Genomic DNA, 26,412 nt, shown 5'->3' with positions numbered 1-26,412 from the left:
CCTCTGAATATTATGGTGTTTCCCAATAGTCTCTGGGCAGGGATAGCATATTGTCTGTTATCAAGAAATGATTTAGATTCTTAGAGTTTTTGAAATTCAAACTCAAAACAACTGATTTTACTTTCTCCTTTTGCATTTAGTCTTTATTTTTCCACCCTCTTCAGTAACTATGTAATTAATTTCAAAGACAGAAAAATTAATGTTATTAATTTTCTTATCTCATTATCAGTTTTATGACTTTATCTTTAAAATGACCAATATCAAAATCCCAAAAAGCTGGAGTTCCTGAGTTTGAATGATCAAACTAATAATGAAGGTGATTTGGCCGTCACAGCTGTCCAGACCATAAATTCAATAAGAATATTGTCAAAAGAAGAGACATCTAGAGAATCTAATGTTCTGCAGAAAACAAAGATGCAAAGAAGTATATCTATTTATAGGTCCACAAGACTCTCTATAGCATACTAAATCTGAATGCTTGAAAAGTAGATGATTAGGCAAACGGTTTCCCAAAGTTGGCCACGATATTATCTAGCACCCTTGGTACTCATTTACAATATGACTTTGACACACGTCCCTTGACAAAGTGGGGTCTACTTTCTTCTCACTTATTCTGGGTTGACTGCAGACTCACTTGTCACACTGGTGACATTCTGTTCACAGTGCAGTAGAAGCAATCCCTTACTTTCAAGGCTAGATTAGAAAAGGCCTTGTCACTTCTTCCCTGTTTGTTGCAATCTGCCCCTGGGAAGCATGCAGCTGCCATCAATGGCCCCGTGGCCCAGGTTAGCCCAGTTGAGACACCACAGGCTAAGACCCGAGATGTGAAAAGTCAGAGTTACCAGTATCTCCAGCTTCTTTGGTTCCTGCTATTCTAGCCCTAGCCACTATCTGGTGTCATCCTTATTAGTGACCTCAAGCCAGACCCACCTGGATGAGCCCTCTTGCAGTCCTCTTCCCCCAAAATCCATGTGCTAAAGGAAAAGTACTAATGGTCTTAAGGGATGCAATTAGACCATCTGTGTCCTTGAACTGGTGCTTATCAAATTTTTTCTTCTACCTTTCCACAAAAACTAGGAGACAAAGGCCCATATCTTTTTTTAATGATTACTTTTCAAAGGCATGGCTCCCAGTTCCTTGAGAAAGATATTCCAGGGTTGTAGAAGATAGATAGATATTTCAAAGAGGTAGAGAAAGATTTATAATTACAAGTTTTCTAAAATAAATGCCCCAAGGTAAAGGAGACCAGGGGTCTATCATCAGGCTTTGACTGCAACAAAAAGCAGATTCTTTTGGCAAGCTCAAGATTTACAGTCAGGAGCTGAGCACAGCGTTGCACACCTGGGATCCCAGTGTCTCAGGAGTCCAAGGCAGGAGGATGGAAAGTTCCAGACCAGCCTCAGCAATTCAGCAAGGTCCCAAGCAAATTAGCGAGACCCTGTCTCAAAATAAAACATAAAAAAAAAAAAAAAAAAAAAAACTGGGGATATAGCTCAGTGGTTAAGTGCCCCTGGGTTCAATCCCTGGTACAAACACACACACACACACACACACACACACACACACACACACACCTTACAAATAGGAACTTAAGAGGGGCTGAGTTGCACCAGGGGCGGCATGGTCTTTGGTTCCCAGTAACCATACCAGAGCCTGGTTATGTCTCTTAGTGCAGATGTTAAGAGGAGTTTTTCATTCAGAAAATTCTTGGAATTCTCAGTTGTTGCACAGTGCTATGATTTGAATGTGTTCCAACCCTAAAAGTGCATATTTTGGGAATTTAATCACCAAAGTCATATGTTAATCATGCTTGAGAGGTGAGAACTTTCTTAGGTCTTGACTCATTAGGGCTCTGCATCATAAATGGATGAGGCGAAAAGTGTGAATGCTTGCCAAGATGCCCAGGCTGGCCTTCCATTTACCATCCTCTAATTTGCCTCAGCCTCCTAGTAGCTGAAATTACAGTGTGTGCCACTGTGCCTACCCTGAATTAATGGGTTATCATGGAGTGACTCTGTTGCAAAAGGAACCTTGCTAAGTAAGATTCCTCCCAGGAATGTGGACACATCCTCGCCGCCTGAAGATTCATATGGCTTCATGTTCATTAGCTTCACAGTGAAACCACCCTGCATCTGTCTTTCTTTTCTAACCTGAAGTTTTTCATTTTATTTTTTTAAAAACTTATTGAAACACAATCGGCATACCATTAAGCTCACCTCTCTGAAGTATACAATAGTTTTTAGTAATCTACAAAGTTGTGCAACCACCACCATGGTCTACATTTAAAACATCTTTATCACCTTAAAAACATGACTTATATCCCTGAGTAATCTCCCTTTGCCCCTCCCCAAACCCACCAGCCCCAGGAAACCACTAATCTATGTTCTATCTTTGCTTGTACAAATTTGGGATGAAACACAAATTCAGCTACTGCCACTTTAAAATCACATGATGAAATTACTATTGAAAATTACTATTTGAAATTACTATTGGAAAAAAGCGCACGAGAGGACTAGATCAGATTTGGGATTTTGTTTTTTACATCAGGCTTATTGAGGTATGATTATCACAGAGCAAAAGGCATTCTTTTTAGTTGTATAGATCTGAATTCTGACAAGCAGGAGCAGCTGGGTTGAGCCTTGCCTAAACCCTGTACTCCCACCTGACAGATGATTCAGAATTCTCCCACCCAGGAAACAACCTTCTGCAAAAACACACCCTCCAAGTTATTACTCTGCCTCACAAATGACTAACTGATCTGTTATTGCAATTAGAACAAAAGTCAATTAGAACAAAAGCTTTTAACTGAACTCTGGGTCCACTTTGCTACCAGCCCCAGGTCCTGAACTTTGCTCCCCCCACAGCCTGAGCCTATAAAACCGGCCTGCGGAAAGGATCCAACTGAGAATAGGTCAGCCTGAGAGAGAAACATTGTACCTCCGTTCAACTGCACCCACCCTTTCACCCCAACTTCCAACACCTTCCTAGCGCTCTCTAGTTTTTTGACTTCCTCTCTTGTAGCTTCTCTTGTGCCGGGCTAGCTCATACGTGGGGTAAGTGGTGTGGAGTCAAGACCCAGACTCCAGGAGTTGGGTGGAAGGAGGCTTGTATCGAGCAGCCTGCAGCCTGCAAACTCGTTTATTTCGGGCACAGCTGTACATTTTATAGGTTTCTTGCCCAATCACAATGCTTCACGAGTGATCAGACCACCAGGTTCCTATACGGGTTCCCTTGGTAACACTGAGTCAACTTGGGGCAGTTGTTTACTTTCCTAGGTAGTCGAAGCAGAACGCTCCTCCCTGAAAGTTTTCCTTACGCACTTGAGATGTTCACTGCTGCCAGCCAAGGACTAGGATTTCTCCCAACTCTCTCTAAAAGAAAATCCCCTTTCTGCCCCACCTTTGAGATGCTTCAAACCCTCAAGGCAGGCCATCTCTACGGCTAACAGTTCCTTTCCTTCCTTTAGCAATAATAACAATAACAATATTAATATTAATACAATATAATAATGTATAGCAGTATAATAGTATTAATATTGTGATGTTATATTATATTATTAATAATATTATACAAAATTATTATTATGCTAGGAATTGAACTCAGGACAGCTTTATCACATAACTACATCTCCAGCCTCTTTTTTTACATTTTGAAATAGGATCTCACTGAATTGCTGAGGCTGACCTTAAACTTGTGATCATCCTGCCTCACCTTCCTGAGTGGTAACCACTGCACCTAGCCAGCAATAATTCTTTTAAATAACATATTTCTTTGCCTAAATTCAAACTCTTTATGGTGTTTGTACCATTTTGTAGGGCCACGAGCAATGGATGGGAATCACATTTGCTCCCCGTTAGAGTTTGAATGAGTGTCCCCAAAGGTCCATATGTAAGGGCTTGGTCCTCAGGATGACGGTATTAGGAGGTGCTGTGGACCTTAGAGAGGGGGCCTCAGGCCATCAGGGCATGCCTTTGTTGTGAGGAGCTGGTCTGGTGGAGAGCAGGTCAGTGTTCCAAGAGTCGAAGAATGAGCACCAAGAGAACAGCCGAGGCAAGTATAAGCAAGCAAGTTTTATTTAAGAAAGTGATAGAGAACGACTTCTCCCAAGAGAAGGGGCCCCACAGCTGGGTGTCCGTGAGAGGGGGTGGCCTTTCTTATAATCCTTAGGACTCTCCCCTTTTATTAATCATCATCTTTTCTTTCTCCCCTATATTCATGCCTAAGAGCATGAGCACAGAGGTTAATTGTGAGCAACACTTTTTTCCCTCTTTGATAACCAGTTGTCATCCTCTAGACCCCTACCCTGACTCCCTGACCCTTACCCCTATCTCATTAACACAGACCAAACACATTTTTATCTTTCTACAATGTTGGATTTTATGGAACAACAATAAATTCACAGACTTCACCACTTCCATCGATGGCATATATAAAAAGGGTTAAGGGAAGGGTTAAGGGGTTGCTGGAAATAGGCTGATCGGGAAGCAGCAAGAGAGAAGGAGAGCTCCCAGCTTTATTTTACAACTGTAGGCCCAGAGGAGACAAACGTCAAAATCTGAGCCTGATCCACAGGTTCTCATAACAGTTATAGGATATTTGTTGTCATAAAATTTCTAATCTACGTGACTGAAGACCTTGTGCAGAGTTTCTGGTGGGAAGTGTGTTTACAGAAGCAAAAAAAAAAAACCAGTAAGAGAAACTGGCTCTTCCACAGGCATCTGAGAAATCTCTAGCTTCGTGGTAACAGGGGATGGGAGAGCAGTGACTGAGATGGGGGTCTCTGATGACCTCATGACTGCGGCATGCCAGTGCCTGGGAATGTTTCTGTGCAAGGCACAGGATGCTTAGTGCTGTGGCAATGCCCTGCATGCGGAGGCTCTGTGCAAGAGTCCTATCAGCTCTGACCTTGATCTCAGGCACACAGTTCCTGGAAATAGAGGAATTCTTATGCTTCACAACCACAATGTTTCACCAGCTCCCCTACTCCTGAGCCTGCCCACTTAGCAGTAACTTTAAACGATGCACTTTCTTGAGAGCTACACAAAGCTCCTAACATGGCACTTTGTAACTACGGATTGCAACTGCAGAAAAGCTACATAGATGTTTCTAATTTCTGTAACTTTCCTAAATATAAAGAATAATGCTTGCACAGTCTTTAAACTGGTAATGAGACATATATAAATAAAGATTGCTGGCTCTGCATCTTCATCAGAGAGCAGCACTCCACCTGATCCTAGCTTTATCTTCAAAATCTACGTACGTGAGTCTTTAGTTTTCTAATCCCCCATGGCCTCTTGTGGGAACCCACAAATTTGTGCTGGTCGCCACAGCTTTGTGTCTGAAAACCGTGCACAGAAGCATTTACATTTTCAAAAGGGTGAAGTCAGACTCTTAGAGACCATTATTTACAATTCAAAATGTAGGGACGCATGGTTAATTAGGTTTCCTGAAGAAAGCCTGTCAGAAGGGGAGGGAAAGCGACCCTTTCCCCAGGAATTCGTTTCTCAAGGTAACGTTCTTGTAATTTCATTTTACAGCTGGACCTGCTTTTGCCTTCTCATCCCCCCTTGGTGCCCCCTTCACCTTTTTTAAGGGGCGTCGCCTCTGTTCACATCCTCTAAGTTAAGTGATTGGTAATTCTGGAGGACCGTTTGGAACTTTATGCCCTCTAGGTGGGAGAAGACAAATAGGGTCAGTACGTTAAGGCTGCAGGGACCGAACAGAAATCATCATAGGACCAATATAGAAAATAAGACTAGTCCCTTTATCCCAGTTAGCGTCAGTTCCTCAGGCTCCTGCTGTGCATGGATTAGTTAGCCTCCAGAGTGATTAAAGCAGGGCTGTGGTCCTTAGGCCTCTCGAAGTGCAGCTTGTTTATTTGGAATGGTTAACTTGCACAGAGCAGCTGGATCAGGAATACACCATAAGAGACTTGTTTTACCCTGCTGCAAAGGGGCCACCTTGGCCACCTTCACTGAAGTAGGGATGGATAAAATGACAACGAATGGACCCCTTCAAAGACGCTATAGGAGTTGGATATTCCGTTCTACTACCCAAATACAATCTTCTCATTTAAAGGGGTGGGCATAATGTTGTTTAGTTTTTAGATCTTTCCATATACCTCTTTTTTTTTTTATTAAAAATCATAAATTTACATAGGGCAATGTTGTTTGATTCATTGTTATTTTTTCCCTTTCCACCCCAACCCCTCCCACCCCTCTTTTCCCTATATACAGTCCTTCCTTCCTCCATTCTTACCACCCTCCTTATCCCTAACCCTAAACCTAACCCTAAACCTAAAGCTAACACCTCCTACCCCCCATTATATGTCCTCATCCGCTTCTCAGTGAGATCATTAGTCCTTTAGTTTTTTGAGATTGGCTTATCTCACTTAGCATGATATTCTGCAATTTCATCCATTTGCCTGCAAATGCCATAATTTTATCATTCTTCATGGCAGAGTAATATTCGATTGTATATATATGCCACAGTTTCTTTATCCATTCATCAACTGAAGGGCATCTAGGTTGGTTCCACAATCTGGCTATGGTGAATTGAGTGGCTATGAACATTGATGTGGCTGTATTTCTTGTAGTATGCTGATTTTAAGTCCTTTGGGTATAGGCCAAGGAGTGGGATAGCTGGGTCAAATGGTGGTTCCATTCCAAGCTTTCTGAGGAATCTCCATACTGCTTTCCAGAGTGGCTGCACTAATTTGCAATCCCACCAGCAATGTATGAGTGTACCTTTTTCCCCGCATCCTCGCCAACACCTATTGTTGCTTGTGTTCTTGATAATCGCCATTCTAATTGGGGTGAGATGAAATCATAGGGTACTTTTGATTTGCATTTCTCTTATTACTAGAGATGTTGAACATTTTTTCATATATCTGTTGATTGCTTGTACGTCTTCTTCTGTGAAGTGTCTATTCATTTCCTTAGCCCATTTGTTGATTGGATTATTTGTATTCCTGGTGTAGAGTTTTTTGAGTTCTTTATAGATTCTGGAAATTAGCGCTCTATCTGAAGTATGAGTGGCAAAGATATTCTCCCATTCTGTAGGCTCTCTCTTCACATTACTGATAGTTTCCTTTGCTGAGAGAAAGCTTTTTAGTTTGAATCTATCCCAGTGGTTGATTCTTGCTTTTATTTCTTGGGCTATGGGAGTCTTGTTAAGGAAGTCTGATCCAAAGCCAACAAATTGAAAGTTTGGACCTACTCTTTCTTCTATAAGATGCAGGGTCTCTGGTCTGATTCTGAGGTCCTTGATCCATTTTGAGTTGAGTTTTGTGCAGGGTGAGAGATAGGGGTTTAGTTTCATTCTGTTGCATATGGTTTTCCAGTTTTCCCAGCACCATTTGTTGAAGAGGCTATCTTTTCTCCATTGCATATTTTTGGCACCTTTGTCTAGTATGAGAAAATTGTATTTATTTGGGTTTGTGTCCATGTCCTCTATTCTGTACCATTGATCTACCTGTCTATTTTGGTACCAATACCATGCCGTTTTTGTTACTATTGCTTTGTAATAGAGTTGAAGATCTGGTATTGCGATACCCCCTGCTTCGCTCTTTGTACTGAGGATTGCTTTAGCTATTCTGGGTTTCTTATTCTTCCAGATGAATTTCATAATTGCTTGCTCTATTTCTGTAAGGTACATCATTGGGATTTTAATTGGAATTGCATTGAATCTGTATAGCACTTTTGGTAGTATGGCCATTTTGACAATATTAATTCTGCCTATCCAAGAACATGGAAGATCTTTCCATCTTCTAAGGTTTTCTTTAATTTCTTTCTTTAGTGTTCTGTAGTTCTCATTGTAGAGTTCTTTCACCTCTTTCGTTAGATTGATTCCCAAGTATTTTATTTTATTTTTTTTTGATGCTATTGTGAATGGGGTAGTTTTCCTAACTTCTCTTTCTGAAGATTCATCACTTATGTATAAAAATGCATTGGATTTATGAGCATTGATCTTGTAACCTGCTACTTTACTGAATTCACTTATGAGTTCTAAGAGTTTTCTGGTGGAATTTCCAGGTTCCTCTAAATATATAATCATGTCATCAGCAAACAGGGATAGTTTGAGTTCTTCTTTTCCAATTCGTATCCATTTAATTTCTTTGGTTTCTGTAATTGCTCTGGCTAGAGTCTCAAGAACGATGTTGAATAGAAGTCGTGAAAGAGGGCATCCCTGCCTTGTTCCAGTTTTTAGGGGTAATGCTTTCAGTGTTTCACCATTTAGAATGATTTTGGCCATGGGCTTAGCGTAGATGGCCTTTACAATGTTAATGAATGTTCCCACTACCCCGATTTTTTCTAGTGTTTTGAGCATGAAGGGATGCTGTATTTTATGCAATGCTTTTTCTGCAGCTATTAAAATAATCATGTGATTCTTAACTTTTAGTCTGTTGATATGGTGAATAACATTTATTGATTTCCGGATGTTGCATCCCTGGGATAAAACCCACTTGATCATGGTGCACTATCTTTTTAATATATTTTTGTATGCGATTTGCTAAAATTTTGTTGAGAATTTTTGCGTCGATGTTCATTAAGGATATTGGTCTGAAATTTTCTTTCCTCAATGTGTCTCTGTCTGGTTTAGGTATCAGGGTGATATTGGCTTCATAGAATGAGTTTGGGAGGGTTACCTCCTCTTCTATTTTATGGAATACTTTGAGAAGTATTAGAATGAGCTCTTCTTTAAAGGTTTTGTAGAACTCGTCTGAGAACCCATCTGGTCCCGGACTTTTCTTTGTTGGTAGGCTTTTGATGACCTCTTCTATTTCATTGCTTGAAATTGATTTATGTAAGTTGTGTATGTCCTCCTCGTTCAGTTTAGGTAATTCATATGTCTCTAGAAACTTGTTGATGTCTTTGAGGTTTTCTGTTTTGCTGGACTATAGATTTTCAAAATAGCTTCTAATTATGTTTTGTATTTCACTCGTGTCTGTTGTGATATTTCCTTGTTCATTTCGAATTTTAGTAATTTGCGTTTTCTCCCTCTTTCTCTTTGTTAGTGTGGCTAAGGGTTTATCAATTTTATGTATTTTTTCAAGGAACCAACTATTTATTTTGTTAATTTTTCCGATTGTTTCTTTTGTTTCAATTTCGTTGATTTCGGCTCTGATTTTAACTATTTCCTGTCTTCTACTACTTTTGGTGTTGGTCTGCTCTTCTCTTTCTAGGGCTTTGAGCTGTAGTGTTAAGTCATTTATTTGTTGATTTCTACTTCTTTTGTTGAATGCGCCCCATGAAATAAATCTTCCTCTAAGTACTGCTTTCATAGTGTCCCAGAGGTTTTGATATGATGTGTCTTTGTTCTCGTTTACTTCTAAGAATTTTTTTATTTCCCTCCTGATGTCTTCTGTTATCCATGCATCATATAATAGTGTATTATTTAATCTCCAGGTATTGGAGAAGTTTCTGTTTTTTATTCTGTCATTTATTTCTAATTTCAATCCATTATGATCTGAGAGAGTACAAGGTAGTTTCTCTATCTTCTTGTATTTGCTAACAGCTTTGTGGCATAAAACATGGTCTATTTTAGAGATGGATCCATGTGCTGCTGAGAAGAAAGTGTATTCATTCTTTGTTGGATGGTATATTCTATATAAGTCGATTAAGTCTAAATTGTTGATTGTGTTATTGAGATCTATGGTTTCTTTATTCAATTTTTGTTTGGACGATCTATCCAGCAGTGAGAGAGGTGTGTTAAAATCACCTAGTATTATTGTGTTGTGGTCTATTTTATTTCTGGAATTGAGAAGGATTTGTTTGACGTACATGGATGAGCCAATGTTCGGGGCATAGATATTTATGATTGTTATGTCTTGCTGATTTATGCTTCCCTTAAGCAGTATGTAATGTCCTTCTTTATCCCTTCTGACTAGTATTGGCTTGATGTCCACATTATCTGAAATGAGGATGGATACTCCAGCTTTTTTGCTGTGTCTGTGTGCATGGTATGTTTTTCCCCATCCTTTCACCTTTAGTCTATGTGTATCTCTTTCTATGAGATGAGTCTCTTGCAGGCAGCAAATTGTTGGATTTTTCTTTTTAATCCAATCTGCCAGTCTATGTCTTTTGATTGATGAGTTCAAGCCATTAACATTCAGGGTTATTATTGTGATATGATTTGTATTTCCAGTCATTTGACTCATTTTTGTTTTTTTTGACATGATTTGGTTTCTCCTCTATTTGGCTATTCCTTTAGACTAGTTCCGTTGCTGATTTGCATCGTTGTTTTTCATCTCTTCCTCATGTAATATTTTGCTGAGAATGTTCTGTAATGCCGGCTTTCTTTTTGTAAATTCCTTTAGCTTTTGTTTATCATGGAAGGATTTTATTTCATCGTCAAATTTGAAAGTAAGTTTTGCTGGGTATAAGATTCTTGGTTGGCATCCGTTTTCTCTCAGGGCTTGGTAAATGTTGTCCCAGGCCCTTCTAGCTTTTAGGGTCTGGATTGAAAAATCTGCTGATATTCTTATTGGTTTCCCCCTGAATGTAATTTGATTCTTTTCCCTCATGGCCTTTAAAATTCTGTCTTTATTTTGTATGTTAGGTATTTTCATAATAATGTGCCTTGGTGTGTGTCTGTTGTAATTTTCTATATTTGGAGTCCTATAAGCCTCTTGTACTTGGTTTTCCATTTCATTCTTCAGATTTGGGAAATTTTCTGATAGTATTTCATTGAATAGATTGTTCATTTTCCTGTGGTTTGTTTCTCTGAGCCTTCCTCAATCCCAATAATTCTTAAATTTGGCCTTTTCATGATATCCCATAATTCTTGTAGATTCTGTTCATGATTTCTTACCATCTTTTCTGTTTGGTCAACTTTGTTTTCAAGATTAAATATTTTGTCTTCAATATCTGAGGTTCTGTCTTCCAGGTGTTTTATCCTATTGGTTATGCTTTCTATGGAGTTTTTAACTTGGTTTATTGTTTCCTTCATTTCAAGGATTTCTGTTTGGTTTTTTTTTTTCAGTATCTCTAACTCTTTATTGAAATGATCTCTTGCTTCCTGTATTTGCTCTTTTAACTGTTCATTGGTGTGATCATTTAATGCCTGCATTTGCTCTTTCATCTCATCATTCAATGCCTGCATTTGCTCTTTCATCTCCTGGTTTGCTTCCCTGATTGTTTTAATTATGTACATTCTGAACTCCCTTTCTGACATACCTTCTGCTGTGCTGTCATTGAGTTTTATTGATATAGTATCTAGGTTTGTTTGGGACATTTTCTTCCCTTGTTTTCTCATATTTGTCAGTGGGATCTGTGATATTGCAGATTTCCTCTATTGGCTTATAGTGTCCCTGTAGATTTCCAGTGTATTACCTCCCAGCTTTCAGTAGCCTGAAGTCTTGGAGTAACTTGATAATGCAGTACTTCCGAAGAAAGTTGTCCCTAGCCTGCTATTGGTTCCAAGGCTTGGAGCTGGCTCTGTGTGGAAAGGCTCTCACTGGGGGGCCTGCTCCCAGAAGCTGGCCATTTGGGAGGAGCCCACCGCTGGAGTGCCCAGGGCTGCCTGGAGAAGACTCTAGCTGCCCTGCCCTATTCTGATAAGCCGCCCAAATCCAGGCCTGCTGCCCGGGCCAAGCTTCACCAGGTGGGGGAGACTCACCCCGTGGTTCTATTTTAGTCTGAGTCTCTCAATGCCTCCCCTTCTTGAATCCTGGGTTCTGGAGTGACTGGAGATGCAGTCACCCTCTAGTCCACCATCTTGGACCACCCCGTTGAAAAAGCCTGCAGGCCGGAGGAGGGCAGGGCCGCCTGGAGGGGTCTCTGGCTGCCCTGCTCTGGTCCCAGAGGCTACTTCTCCATATACCTCTTATAATGGGAGGAGTGGGCCCATGAAGAATTTCATAAGGAGAGAATCCTGTCTAACAGGGCTAGGCCTAATCATGAACAAAGCAATTGGCAACATGTGATTCAGTGTAGGTGGGTTTCCTGATACAGTTTGCTTGGTTATCACATCCAGGTGATCCTCAACCCCTTTGCCACCAATTGTCCCTCCTTAGCCATGAAAGCCATCCCATGTGCAGCTGTGCTTTGGTTATAACTCTCCTCAGGTATTCAAGACTAAGTTGGTCAAAATTGACCTTGTCCCTATTTACTGTTAAGAATCAACTGGGATCCCTCAGAGGTCAGTCTTGGGAACTTACAAGAAGACTTTTAGCTTCTCTAATGCCATCTGCCAGTATAGGTTAAGGTCTTTCTGACTATGTGTGGTTTCCATTAGGGATAGTTCCCTTTCTAGTGACTTTCCTCTTTGCAGAATGTGCACTGGTCAGCCTCCTGTTCTCTAGGGTCCCATTGACTCCCCTGATTGGGAGGTCATGTGGCCCAGAGTTGTAAAGCCCTTAGGAAAGTCCCACTGTTCCCTGGATGTGAGCTGACCTCAGAGGGCGAGAGACAATTATGGGCTCTTTTCCTTGGTCTTTGTATTTTCTTAACTTTAGTCTCCAAGTTTGGGTTGTAAACATCTAGCAGGCCAGTTTTTCCAGTCTTAAAGTAGGAGTACTGGATTTTAAATTTAATGTCTATAACGTTACAGTTATTTACCCCTTTCATTTAGTTGGGGTCAATATTATACTGGAAGTGAGCCTTATATTTTGTCTAGCCTATAGGTGATGGTTATTATCTGAAACTAACTCAGGTTATTATATTATGAATTGTACTTTTACAAAGCACTGAGAGATAAGAGTTATAAAGTTTTCAAGGAAAATACAAAATGAAATTTACATGAGTAAAAACATATTTAGTTTGTATAATAGCTATGAATCAAGAAACATAATTTTTATAATCCAAATCTTTAGTTATACATTATATTCCCTATTTATTTGAAGATCCCAGTAATCTTCATAACACACACACACACACACACAAAAAAAAAAAAAAAACCCTCTATCTTTTGAACTTAACTTCGAATGAACTTGAGTGGTTATCCTAACATGGAATAAGGAGAGAGGCAGTCTTAACTCAGGTAAGGGGGCCTCTTGACAAATCTTAGGAAAGGTGTTTAATTCCTGAAGCTGATCTTTGCCTCTTTTTAAAATATTACTTTATAAGGTTTTCATATACTGTTTCCTGAGTCTACATGAATATCAGTTAACATAATCCAACATTACATTTGAAACATGAATCAAAGAAGCTCAGAGAGCTTTTAACCCCTTTTGGAGGAAAGTGGCAAAATGTCTTCATATCCCATATTATCAACCTTTAAATAAACCAGACTCTGTTCATTACCTATCAAAAATGCATTCCAGTTCCCATCCCAGTGTAAAGAATAACACAAAATTTTATATATAACTTATTAATGACAGTTTATTTTTATCCAGGTACAAAATATTAAATGACATAAATTTCTAACTAAATTTTTTCTTTTTATATAAGTCCGAAAGAGACTACTGCTACAGAAAACCTTAGTTTGGAGAATACCAGCTTGATAAAGTGCTCTCCTTAACCTTTTACTTTAAAGAGTTGTATACGTGGGGACTGAATGCATCTAATATGCAAAGAAGACAGTAACAGCATCACAATTACACTGATACCCTTATATTAACCAAGTTTAACTTTTAAGAAAAATTTAGAATCCAGAGTGTTGTGTCACAATATAAAATGACAGTTGTTTGTTTTACCAGAGTTGTACAAACCTTAATCCCTTTTATATTAGTTCCCTTAAATAATGAAACCTAACAGACACAAGAAATTACCTTGGTAGATAAGAGCAGATTAGTGTTTTAAGAAACCCTTGTTACTTCAACACATAGAGAATTAAATTCTGGCCTATATCAGTACATTAATATTTAAACTTAGGAAAAAAACTTTAAATAACTTCAGCTGATTGTGCTAATTATAACCAACTTAGTCACTCACAAATTTTCAAAATCTACCCTCCACAAACCATGTGTAATGTACTTAGACACTATATAATTTGTTTACTTTTCCATACAAAAGACTTCCTTATCCAGAAACATTTCTTTTTCCTTCCAGTTTTTCATATTTCCGCTTTCCAACATTCTTATATCTCTTTCCTAGTTTCTGACCCTTTATAAAATTTGCATTTCAAAGCAATCTTTATGATATTTCTGAATTTTTCTAATTACTCCATTTTAATAGGATGAAATGCTTTATGCTATTTACACAAATGAAACATTCTGTACTTTTTGCATATAGAATTATACCTGTTAGAAATTTAACTCTTAAACTGACCATGGTAGTGCATGCCTATAATCCCAGTGGCTTGGGAGGCTGAGGCAGGAGGATCAAGAGTTCAAAGCCAATCTCAGCAACTTAGCAAAGCTCTAAGTGACTCAGTTCAATTCTGTCTCAAAATAAAATATAAAAAGGGGTGGGGATGTGTCTCAGTGGTTAAGCATCCCTGGGCTTAATCCCTGGTTAAAAAAACAAAAAGAAAGAAAAAGAAAGAAAGAAAGAAAGAAAGAAAGAAAGAAAGAAAGAAAGAAAGAAAGAAAGAGAAAAGAAACAACTTTAACTCTTAGTAACTTTGCTTTTAGTGAAGGCCCAAAAACAAAGAAATCTTAAACTCTTATCTGTTTAACCAATTTAAACTGAGCTTTTTCTTAAATGTTTAAGTCATGTGGACTAAAAATTATTTGGATCCATTTATTAAATTTATGAGTACTCATTTATTTATAAGCCAATTTTGATACCAAGTACATGACACATGTAAACACAACTAATAATACACAGATGTACACAAATATACATAAAACCAACAGGAAACAAAGTTTTATAGCTGTTCCTTGCTGAACAAAGGCAGCAAGAAAAACAGAAGACTAAAAACTCCAGTTGAATAAAACAAGACTAGTTGGAAAAAAACATTTAGATGCATAGGACCAAATGCAAATTTATCACAGAAACCATGAACTTTTAGACAGATATTCTGAATAAAAATGACGAGGCCATAATTACTCCCAAGCAGTCATTGTTGTTCTCCAAATCATTCCTGTTCCTCCCTAGAAAATAAAATCTGAATATCCTTTGGCATTGCTTTAATTCCTTCCTTAGTGTGGATAGTGAGGGATACAGGCAGGTGGAGGAGTGGGAGCCACTGCAGCTGGCTCAGATTCTCTTCCCCCTCATTGTTGGCATCATTCCCAGAAGCAGAAGTGAGGGAGTTTTGGCCTTGCGGAGGCCTAATGTTTGAGTCAGAGCACTGAAGGCTTTAGGGTTGCTTCCTGAATCCAAATAAAACAACAGTATTTTATCATCTTTTGAGTTCTTTTTCCCTTTTATCCTTGGACTCTTTCTAATATTTTAACATAAGGCCCAGAGGACCATCTGGGGTAATTTTGGTGCATTTTCCCCTGCTTTCATCCTCTTTCTCTAAAGTAGAGGGGTTTTTAAATTTGTGTGTGTGTGTGTGTGTGTGTGTGTGTGTGTGTGTGTGTTTAATTTAGAGGTTTCTTGAGTTCTTTCCCCATTCTGCTATGTGTGGTCTTGTGTTTCTGAGCAAAGGCTTACTTCTCTTTCATGCCCAACTGGAGCAAAGAGGAAAAACTGCAGGAAGTAGAGCATCCCCTGAAATTCCTAGGTCTGTTGGGCTCTCTTATCAGGAATCTGCAGAAAATTACAGTTAATCCCTGCAGTTTGGGCAAGGCCTGCATTGTCCCCTGGCAGAATGCAGACCTCTTAGTACCCTTAAAAGGTCCAGGGTCTGATTTAGTTGGCCTTTTAGATCCCATCCATTTGTTCCTTCTGTTTTCTAGCTTTAGGGAGGAACTTGGCAGAATCCTGGAGCACAAGAAGTGATGCAACAAACATTTATGTCCCATATCAGATTGGATTTAAAAGCAACACTTTCCCCCACTCTGGTCTCAAACTAATTTGGGCACCTGCTCATGTAGCTCTTTATTGAATGGCCCCTTGGAGGGTCAACCTACCCTGAATGAAGGCTAATCTATTTCACAGAAGGTCTGGAGTTTCCCAGGAGTTAATATACCTGCATCGTCTCTAGAACAACCCTTTCTCAAAACTCTATGATACAGTCTAAAACTGTAGTCTTAGAGTGTATTCACCGCACATTCTGCCCCATGACGGTGTCACAAGACAGACAAGGGGAAGTCACACAAGGCATCCACCTGGCCACATCTCTGAAAAGCTGAGGTGCTTCTTGGCTGAAGGTGTGCCTATATAAACCCCAGGTCTTGTCAGAGGTCCTATTGCAGGACCCAAATCACCATTATGCCATACAAAGTCACCACAGAACTGCAGGTTAGGACTCACGCAGACTCCGTTGCACAAAGCCTTGGAGCCACAAATAGTTTTGCATACATTCACAAAACCATTCAAGCATTTAAAACACTTTCTCCCCTTTGGAAGTTCCCTATCCACATGGAGCCCTTGCAGGTGGCCATGGGTGGTGATAAGGCCCCCAGTCTGCCCCAGGATTTCACCTTTTTCTGGATGATTGTGCACAAGTTGGTCCAATCTCCAGGTAGTCCAGGTGACAGTTGCTGCTGCAGAGGCACAGGTCCCCAGGTGAAGCAGATCCCAGAACTATCGGGTGGCACCATCTTGTTTGATTTGAGGGGCACCGCACAATCTGGATAAGCATTCCGCCATGCTGGTGGCTCAAAGGGCCAGCATGGTTGTTGCTTCCTGGTCAAGGAACCAAAATGTTGCAGGAAAAGGGCTGGTCAGAAGCAGCAAGTGACACTCTAAACTTTATTTTACACTCATGGGCCCAGAGGAGAAAAAAACTCCAAAATCTGAGCCCTGATCCACAGGTTCTCATAACTGTTATAGGTTATTTGGTGTCAGAAAATGTCTAATCTACATGACTGAAGGCCTTGCAAGTGTTTTTGCAGAAGAAAAGATGGTAAGAGAAACTGGTTCTTTTCACAAGTATCTGAGAATTCTCAAGTGTCTGAAAGCCATGCATAGGGGTGCTTATGTTTTCAAAAGGGCGAAATCAGACTCTTAAAGAGAGTTATTTACAATCCAAAATGCAGGGACCCATACTTAATTAGGTTTTCTGAAGAAAGGCCGACAGAAGAGAAGTGGAACTGACCATTTCAACAGGCATTTGTTTCTCAAGATAACGTTCTTATAATTTCATTTTACAACTGGGAACAACAGGGGTTCAGGGGGCTGAACTAAGAGCAAAGACAGAGCAGGCATCAATGCAAAAAGTCACTGTAGGTGGTCAGATAAGATTACCAACCAGAACCAGTCAAAGAACTCGTTCAGGGAACAGAGCTGTCAAAGCACAGGAACTTACTCTAAGCCAAGGTCCACCAGACAGTTTCAGGGTGTTAGCTTGCAATGTCAGCTTCAAATGTCAGCTTGGAGTGGGCCCTGCAGGGTCAGTATGGGCAGGAGAAACTGCACTCTGCTGAAACCCAAGGACAGAGGATTCAGAGGTTCATGGCTGGGGCAATTTTCCCAGGCAAGGCTCATGGTCAGTGGCTAGAGTGCCCACATGTCCAGTCTCAGGGGGATTCTGTCTTTTATGTGTCTTAAGTGAGAGGATTTCTTCATCTGGTGGTCTGGTGTGTTCATTAAGCTCATAGGCCTCATTTTTCCAATATGGAGTTAGATATACCCATGCTTCCAAACACTTCTGACTAGTTTGATAAGTTCACAGGTGGTCATTTTTATCAGCATGATTAATTTATTTATCAGTGTGTACCTTATGGTTTTGCCAGGCAGATGGTGGTTGTTTCTTGTACAAGCAAGGCATACCGTCATTTTAGCTTGGAGTTTATACTCAAAATTGAGTAGTTTATGGCAAACTACTATTTTATAAAGTGGAGTAACTCTGAACAAGGCTCAGCCTGCTCTTTATAACTTTCCAATAGGGTTGTGGCAGCTGGGTTTCTTTCTTTTCTTCCTGACTTATGGTGTGTGCATTTAATCCTACTACGATAGGCTGCCCTCTCTAGAGGCCCAAACCAATGGGACTAGCTACCTGATCTTGGACTTGAACCTCCAGAACTGTGAGCCAAAACAAACCTTTCTCTACTTCATCAGTAGCCTGAGCCAGGTATTTTGTCGTAGTAACACAAAGTTGACTAATACATTATTTTTCATTTCTTTCCTTTTTCTGAGATGGGGTCTCACTATTTTGCCAAGCTGGCCTGAATTCATCAGCTCAAGTGTTCTTCCTGCCTCATACTTTCAAAGAGCTGGGACTGTATATAGGCATATACCACCATGTCTGATGATGAATAAACTATTTTTTTTTTTTTTTTGTACTGGAATTGAACCCAAGGGTGCTTAACCACTGAGCAACACCCCCATCCCTTTTTTGTGTTTTATTTAGAGACAGGGTCTCACTGAGTTGCTTAGGGACTCTCTGTGTTGCTGAGGCTGGCTTTGAATATGCAATCCTCAAATCCTCATATGCCTCAGCCTCCCAAGTCATTAGGGTTACAGACACGAGCCACCATACCCAGAGACTAAGATCCTTTTGAGCCGTGTTAGCACTTGGAATTGTTGGGGTCTTTCTATTTGTTTCTATTTATTCATTTGAATAGGCATATCAAGATACCTCACTGTGGTTTTAATTTTCATCTCCTAATGACTGATGTTGAATTTTTGGAGTGGGAATTAACCCAGGGGTGCTTTATCATTAAGCCACATTCCCTGCCATTTTTTTTTTTTTTTTTTTTTTTTGGGAGGGCAGTTTTATTGTCTCAGAAGGGCAGAGCTACTCCCTCCATGCCCCAGTAGGACACATACACACGCGCACACACTCCTTCCCATGGGCCACGACTCTGGGAGTGGTCCTCAGAGGGGAGAGGGGGCTCACACTGTCCCCACATGTTCTCAGGTTAGGAAGGGACATGAAAGTGACTATGTGCTTCTCAGACATGTCGGTAGTTGTAAACACAGGGCTGAGGGAAGCTCGTTGCTTTGGAAGGGGTATTGGTCCATCCTTGAATAGGGGAGAGGGGCCCAGCCCTTTTCAGGCCTGAAAGCAATCCCAGGGGAATCAAGAAAGCTGGCCAGCCCCTAAGACAATGTGCTACCCGCCCCCAGGGCAGGCAGGTGAGCCATGGGCTTTGTCCCAGCACACACAGATATACACAGTGCACTGAGAAGGCTTGGGTCAGGATGCTAGAAGATGGGGATGTAACTGTCAATCTTGGTGGCACTGGGCAGTACATTCAGCAATCCACGCAATGCCACCACAGTCCCGCTCCTTGAGCTTCACAAAGGCCTAGAAGAAACTAGAGTGGAGCTGGTTCAGGAAGGCCAACTTGTTCAGCTTCACCCTGCTGGAAGAAGAAGAATCAGTCCTCCAGGGTCTTGTCTCCAGGTTGCTGCCTGCACCCTTGTAAAGCAGCTTGTATTCTGGGTGGTAATCAGCCACGTTCTTGGCCTGCTCATAGTTGTTAGTCCCATCAGCTGAGCCAGGCCCTCAGGGTAGAGGCATCTGCAGCACAGGAAGAGCTTGGGACTCTTTTTTGGATAGCTCTGTGCCAAAATGAAGATGATGATGAAGGCGAACTGGTCGGCTTCCAACACCAGAATGGAGCACTGGAATCAGCTGTGGCCCGGCCCAGTAGGGTGCAGAACTTGTGAAAGGACTCCCAGTAGACCTTGCAGAGTGTACTGCGGATGATCCGGATGTTCATCTCATCAAGAGCCAGCTCTAAGACGCAGTTCTGGAAGAAAGCGGCCAGGGCGTGTCCACCAGAAGGCATTGTAGAGCTCAGCTGTGCGATGTTCAAGGCCCCCGTCTGCTCGAAGCTGCCCAGCAATGCGATGGAGCACCAGCGCAGTGTACCCGCGATGAGCAGGAGCACGTTGTCATAACTAAGTAACTAAGTAACGGAGTCCAGGAAGCTGGCAAGCGGCTCCTCGGCATGGTTCTTCTCCTTGAGGTGCTCATCGATCACTGACACCGTCAGAGGCGGTGCTTCGTTGGCCAGGAAGTTGCCATAGTCTGTGATCTGCAGGTGAAGTGTCAAGTCCCTGAGGACTCGCCTGCACCAGGTCGAGGCGCAGTCCGCCTGGCTGAGCACCCCAGCCTTTAGGCCTCGCTCCAGTCCTTGCAAGCAGCCGTTATCCACATTGAAGTCAAGATCTGGGAAGAAGGACTTGGTTGCAGTGGGGTCAATGGGACCAGCGAGCCCTGACCTCCGGCACCCAGTGCAACTACAAGATCTGCTGATTCGGCATCCCCAGCCTTTTTATTTATTTTTTATTTTTTAAACAGATTCTCTCTAATTGCTTACTAAGTTGCAGGGACTGATTCTGAACTTGCAAATCCATCTGCCTCAGTCTTCAAAGACACTGGGATTGCAAGCACAAGCCTCGGCACCAGGCTCTGATGTTGAACATTTTTATAGGTGTTTTTGCCATTTTTACTTCTTTTTTTGGTAAAGTCCAAATCTTTTGTCTCCCGCCTTCCACTTCTTTTTTCCCCCTAGGTATTGAGAATTGATCCCAGCGGCACTTTACCAGTGAGCTACATCCCCAGTCCTATTTATTTATTTTATCGTTTTACTCTCTTCAGACAGCATCTCACTAAGTTGCTGAGGCTGGCCTTGAACTTGCAATCTTCCTGCCTCAGTCTCCCAAATTACTAGGATTGCAGGAATGCACCAGTATACCAGGCTGCTCATTTTTGTAATCGAATTGTTTTCTTATTATTTAGTAGTGAACATTCTTCATGTATTCTGCATATAAATCTTATATCAGATATGTGTTTTATCACAGTCTGTAACTTACCCTTGCAATTTCATGGGGGGATAGGGGGCTACTGGGGAGTGAACCAGTGCTGTGATGTCCCCATCTCTTCTTATTTTGAGACAGGGTCTCACTGAGTTGCCCAGGCTGGCCTTGAACTTGCAGTCCTCCTGCCTTGGACTTAGAATTCACTGGAATTACAGGTGTGCACCACCATGCCTGGCTTAGTCTTTTTTAAAGTCTGTTATTAGGTGAGGTGTTTTCACAAATGTGCTTTATCAAGTTAGGCAAATTTACCACAATTCTTAGTTTGCTGAGAATGGATATAGGATTTTACCAAATGTTCTTTCTGCATATTTTGTCTTTTATTCTGTTAATACAGTGGATTGTGTTCATTGATTTTCAAATATTGAACAAACCTTGCATTCCTTATATAAACTCCACTTCTCCAATTTATCTTCTGCAGGATTCAATTTGCTAATATCTTGTGAAGGATTTATGTTTGTGAAAGATATTGGTCTATAAGTTCCCACATACACTTTTGGAGGAAGTTTTGGGTCTCTTTAGAGGGTATCATGGCAATGTCTATCAATTTTTTTTTTTTTGGGGGGGGGTACCAGGGATTGAACCCAAGGGCACTTAACCTCTGAGCCACATCCCCAGCCCTTTTTATTTTTTCTTTTAAGAGAGGGTCTCACTAAGTTGTTTGGGTCTCACTAAGTTGCTGAAGCTGCTTTTGAACTCGTGATCCTTCTGCCTCAGCCTCCCACATCTCTGGGATCACAGGCATACGCCACCACACCTGGAAATGCCTACCAAATTTTTAAATTCACATTATCTTTGACCCCAGAATTCTATTTCTAGGAATTCATCCTACATATACAAAGACATGGATATAAATACTACATGTACACAGAATTCAGAACTTTGTAGTAACAAAACCCTGGGAATGGATTTTTTTTTTTTTTTTTTTTTTTTGGTGCTGCTGAGGATTGAACCCAGGGCTTTGTGCATGCGAGGCAAGCACTCTACCAACTGAGCTATATCCCCAGCCTCAGCTTATTATATACTAGACCCCATTAATAGGGGTCTAATAAAGTAAATCATGATTCATTCATACAATGGGATACTATGGAACCACTGTAAAGAATGAGATTAACTATGTGCTATAAGGGAAGATGTCTAATATATATGACTGGGAAAAAATAAAAGCTAAGCTTTAGAGAGTAGTACAGTATGAGACTTTTGAGGAGAAAGGCAAATATTTGTATTATAAAAATTCATCTCAATCTCAGAAAACATAGAAGCTATTAGGAGAACTGCCTCTGGCAACTAGGGTGGCACCTGGAAAAGGAAACTCAGGTCTACTTTTCATTATAATTTCCTGTATGATTTTTTTTTAATTTATTTTGATTGTTGTAATATAAAATTATTTAAATTACCAATAATGAAAAGACGAGAAATTTTTTAAATGGATAAAGGACTTATACAGGCAATTTGAAAAAACAAAAATAGTACAAAATGTAGAAAATGTTCATTTTTCAAACAAACATCCAAAGATATAGATAGTAAAAATTTTTTACATATTTCTCATTTCTGAATTTAGAAAAGATTAAAAATGTTTACATTTGCAAATATCTGATTGGGCTATGGAAAACAGGCTTGCAAATATGCCCTGCTGAGATTTCAAGTAAATACAAGTTTTAGAAGTGAAACAGTTTGGCAATATCTATCAAGAAAATTTAATATGCATATCCTTTTAATCAGCAACTTCACTCCTACAATTTTTTTAAAGAAGAAATCAAACATGGTATAAAGATTCATTTATAAATATGTTTACCATAGTGTTATTTATAATTATAGGAAAGCAGTAAAACCTAAATGTCCATCAATAAGAAATCAATAGAACTATTTGCCATTCTAAAACTGGATACTTGACCAGCCATTAAGAAAAATAAGAATACTTACCTGTTAGTATGGACAGAGCTCTGTGTTTTATTAAAATATAAGGTACAATAGATTGCTCCAGTATGAGTTTATTTTTTTTTTTTTTACCATAAATGTATGGGTCTTTCTATATAAATAGAAAGATAGATAAAAATCCAGATTAAATTTACAAATGCTCTATCAATGAATCTCACATGAATCCAATCAAACCTTGAAGTCAAACTTATTTTTTACCAAAAACTTAAAGGCATGGGCAGCATAATAGTTGATGTCATGTAGATCTACAGCTAGAAAATTCAACAAGTAGATGGAATTGTTGCAAAGGAGGTAAAAGGGCTATTTTGGATGAAAAGAAATTTGAGAAATAAATCAACCGAATGTGATGCGTCGAGCGTTTGGATTGTAATGCCAACACTGGAACACAGGCTGCATAGGGGAGGGTGTTAAAAATCAACATCTGTTTTTTCAGATGTCATCTGATGGTGTGTGTGTGTGTGTGTGTGTGTGTGTGTGTGTGTGTGTGTAATTATACCAAAGGGGTAGGGCATTTAAAACATAGATATCCCTCTGTATACATTCAGAAGTATTCCTGGATAAAATGCTGCAATTCGTTAGAGAATCATACCACAAAAGAGAAAGTGGAGGAGTATATATAACAAAAAGATTTCTAAAATTTTGATCATTTTTAAAGATAGGTGATGGGTACATGAGTACCCATAATATGCTATATTATTTCCTCTGCCTTAGGATATATTTGAAGTTTTCATAAAATTTTCAAAAAGTTTCATGAAATTTAAGTTTCAAAAAATTATTAAAGATAAAGATAATTGGAAAAATTCACCAGTAATATTTACAATACTTATCTATTGATGAGATTGGGAATGATCTGTTCCTTTAATTTTTGTTTCCCTGTATAGTCAGATAGCTCTTCAATGAAAATATTTGTGGGGAAAAAAAATTGAAGTTGAATATTAAAATCCCTTTTCTGACCCAATTTTATAGTAAGATAGGGTCTCACTAGGTTTCCCAGGCCGGCCTTGAACTTGTGAGCCTCCTGCCTCAGGCTCCCATGTAGCTGGGATTACAGGCATGTGCCACAACACTGGCATAAGCACGTTTTAAAAGCAGAGAAAAGAATGTGCTGGAGAGAAGTGGGGCTGGTTTCCACAGGGGAGAAGGAATCAATCACCCATTCCCACCCCACTTGATCTTCTACCTCAATCATCTGTTCTTTAAACTCTTACTTTCTTTTGAATTGGTCCCAACCACTGTCTCTTTCCCCTCCATCCAGATAGTATTTAGACAGCCCATCAGCCACGCATGCACCATATCAGCAACTTTTTTGCAACATTGCTTTTACCTCACTTTATGGGGCAACACTCCAGTCCTTGGAGAGATCTGATGAGCTGCCTTCTCAGTACCAAACTGCTGAGTGCTCACTTCCCAGCAGTTCACCCTGTCTAACCTCAGCCAGGATCAGAAATACAGTAGGAAATTCTCTATTCAGGTTCCTTCCCATTTTTTATGGTGGATTTTTTAGGCACACTCATCTCCAAAAGCAAGCCAATAGAGAAGAGTACTCTAGTGTTTTTGCCCCTAACCTATATTCTAATCCATGTTCTGAGTCTGTACAAAATACCTGAGACTGAACTTTTGCCTCACTGCCCTGGAGACTGGGAAGTCCAAGATGAAGGTGTGGGCAGGTTTGCCAGTGAGAGCTTCTAAGATGGCGCCTCATGGCTACATCCTCCACAGGAAGGGTGCTGAGTCCTCAGTGGCAGAAGGCAACAGAGCAAAAGAAATATCTCTTAAAGGGGTAATAGTCCCAATCATGAGGTGGCAGCCCCATGTCTTAATTCCCTTTTAAGGCCCCACCTCTAAACAACACTACATTGCCAACATCTATACTTTGGAGGGGCACTTTCAAACCATAACACTGCCTTTACTCCCTCTCTTTCTTCCTTCTCTCTTGTAATACCAGCCTCTCTTTTACCATCAGTACATTCTTTACTTTTAAAACATGCTTAAGCCTTTGTCTTTGAAACAAAACGAAACAAAAAAAAAAAAAAAAAAAAAAAACACCTTTTATCCTGAAAGTGTGATCTATGTGCCCCTAAATCTGAAATCTGGCTGTAGCCACCCCCTCTCCACTGACTCTTTTGCCAGTGACACTACCTCACCAGAGTAAATCCAACGAGTACAATTCAGTCCTAAAAGTAGGAGGGAGGGAATGGGAAAGGGCTAGGGCACCTCCATCCCACCAACATCTCCCTGTGAGGGGAAAATGGGCCATCTCGCTGTTAAAGGGAGGAAGTTAGATGAACACAAGGGGACTTCAAGACCCGGAAGAGAAAGCCCTCCATCTTGGGCATGAGCGACAGCCTGACCTAAAGTCCACTTGTGCTAGTTAGCATATCATTAGCATTGTGGTTTGCTCCTCCTCTGTGCCCCTTATACAGGGGTAGTAGAGAAGTTGTGTCAAATTCCACTGTTGGGCTGGGGATATAGCTCAGTTGGAAGAGTGCCTGTCACATGCACAAGGCCCTGGGTTCAATCCCCAGCACCACACACACACACAAAATCTAGCTGTCAATCAAGGTGCCAATCAATCCCACTCCACCTAGGAGGAGGAGAATCTTGCTCCATTCTTTGATTAGGATGCCAAGAACCTGGACCCAGGACCCCCTTGGGAGCTCTGCCTGTGTGACAGTAACACTATTTGTCCATGTTTGTTGACACCATTAGCCACTCCTTGGTCAAAATGTTCTCCTCCTTTAGTTTCTGTTCAATTAGGGTTCTGAGATTCCATTTGAATGTGGGGCCTATGGCTGGAAAAACTTGCAAAACTCTAATCTAGAGCAAGATTTCAATACAGCTGGTATAGATTTAGCATATTTCTTGGCTAATGCAACATGTTATCATTTGCTAGTTAATATTTTTCTCAGGCTGTTTCCCTAATATCTTGTCAGTCTAAAAAGATAATCAGAGCGGGGCACAGTGGTGCACACCTGTGATCCCAGTGACTTGGGAGGCTGAGGCAGGAGGATTACAAATTCAAGGCCAGCCTCAGCAACTTAGCAAGACCCTAAGCAACTTTGAGAGATTCTGTCTCAAAATAAAAGGAGCTGGGAATGTGGCTCAGTAGTTAAGCAATCCTGGGTTCAACCCCCAGCTCCAAAGGGGAGGAAATGCTTGCTAATCCCCAGAGGCATATTGTTTTTATTCTACCTGCGAAATACTGGGGAGTGATATTGGCCAAATTACATTGTTATATCATGTGCATATATGAATACGTAGCAACAAGTACCACCATTATGTACAACTATAATGCACCAATAAGAAATTGGGGGAAAGATGGAATAGGGGGGAGGCAGCATAAGTCATATAGAAAGAGCCCACCTCTGCAGTCAGACAGGCTAAGTTCAGTTCACAGCTCACCTACTTCATGGACAAAACTGGACTGAGGTCATGCATGCAAAGCACAAGAACAAGAACCATTCACAGAATATTTCTTTCATTCTCCCTCTGACAGCAAATCAGAGTCCAACGAGAGCATTTCTTGAGATTGCTCTGGGAGATCTCCTTAGATTTCCTCATTTGACTCAGAATATAATCTATATCAGGCAAGTAGGATTCTTCATTTTTTAATCTTCAAATGAAATCCAGTGGCACTTTAGTTTTATTCTAATAGGATATCAACTTTGGTAAATGTTAAAAAAAATCTTTCACACCACTTTATTTTTTTATTTTTATTGTAAACAAATGGGATACATCTTGTTTCTCTGTACATGAAGTAGAGGCA

General features: G+C 40.4%; 1 pseudogene across 1 annotated transcript; it reads right to left on the bottom strand.

Moving 5' to 3' along the window:
• Positions 1 to 18,915: 18,915 nt before the first annotated feature.
• Positions 18,916 to 19,675, bottom strand: LOC306668949 (V-type proton ATPase subunit d 1-like; annotated as a pseudogene). Its single transcript has one exon. The product of its transcript is annotated as a V-type proton ATPase subunit d 1-like (transcript).
• Between the last annotated feature and the right edge of the window lie 6,737 nt (positions 19,676 to 26,412).

This window comes from Sciurus vulgaris, assembly GCF_902686455.1.
Source record: "Sciurus vulgaris genome assembly, chromosome: 8".
Taxonomy (NCBI): Eukaryota; Metazoa; Chordata; class Mammalia; order Rodentia; family Sciuridae; genus Sciurus; species Sciurus vulgaris.
The sequence above is the reverse complement of the archived record's forward strand: the minus strand, read 5'-3'. Positions and strand labels throughout refer to the sequence as shown.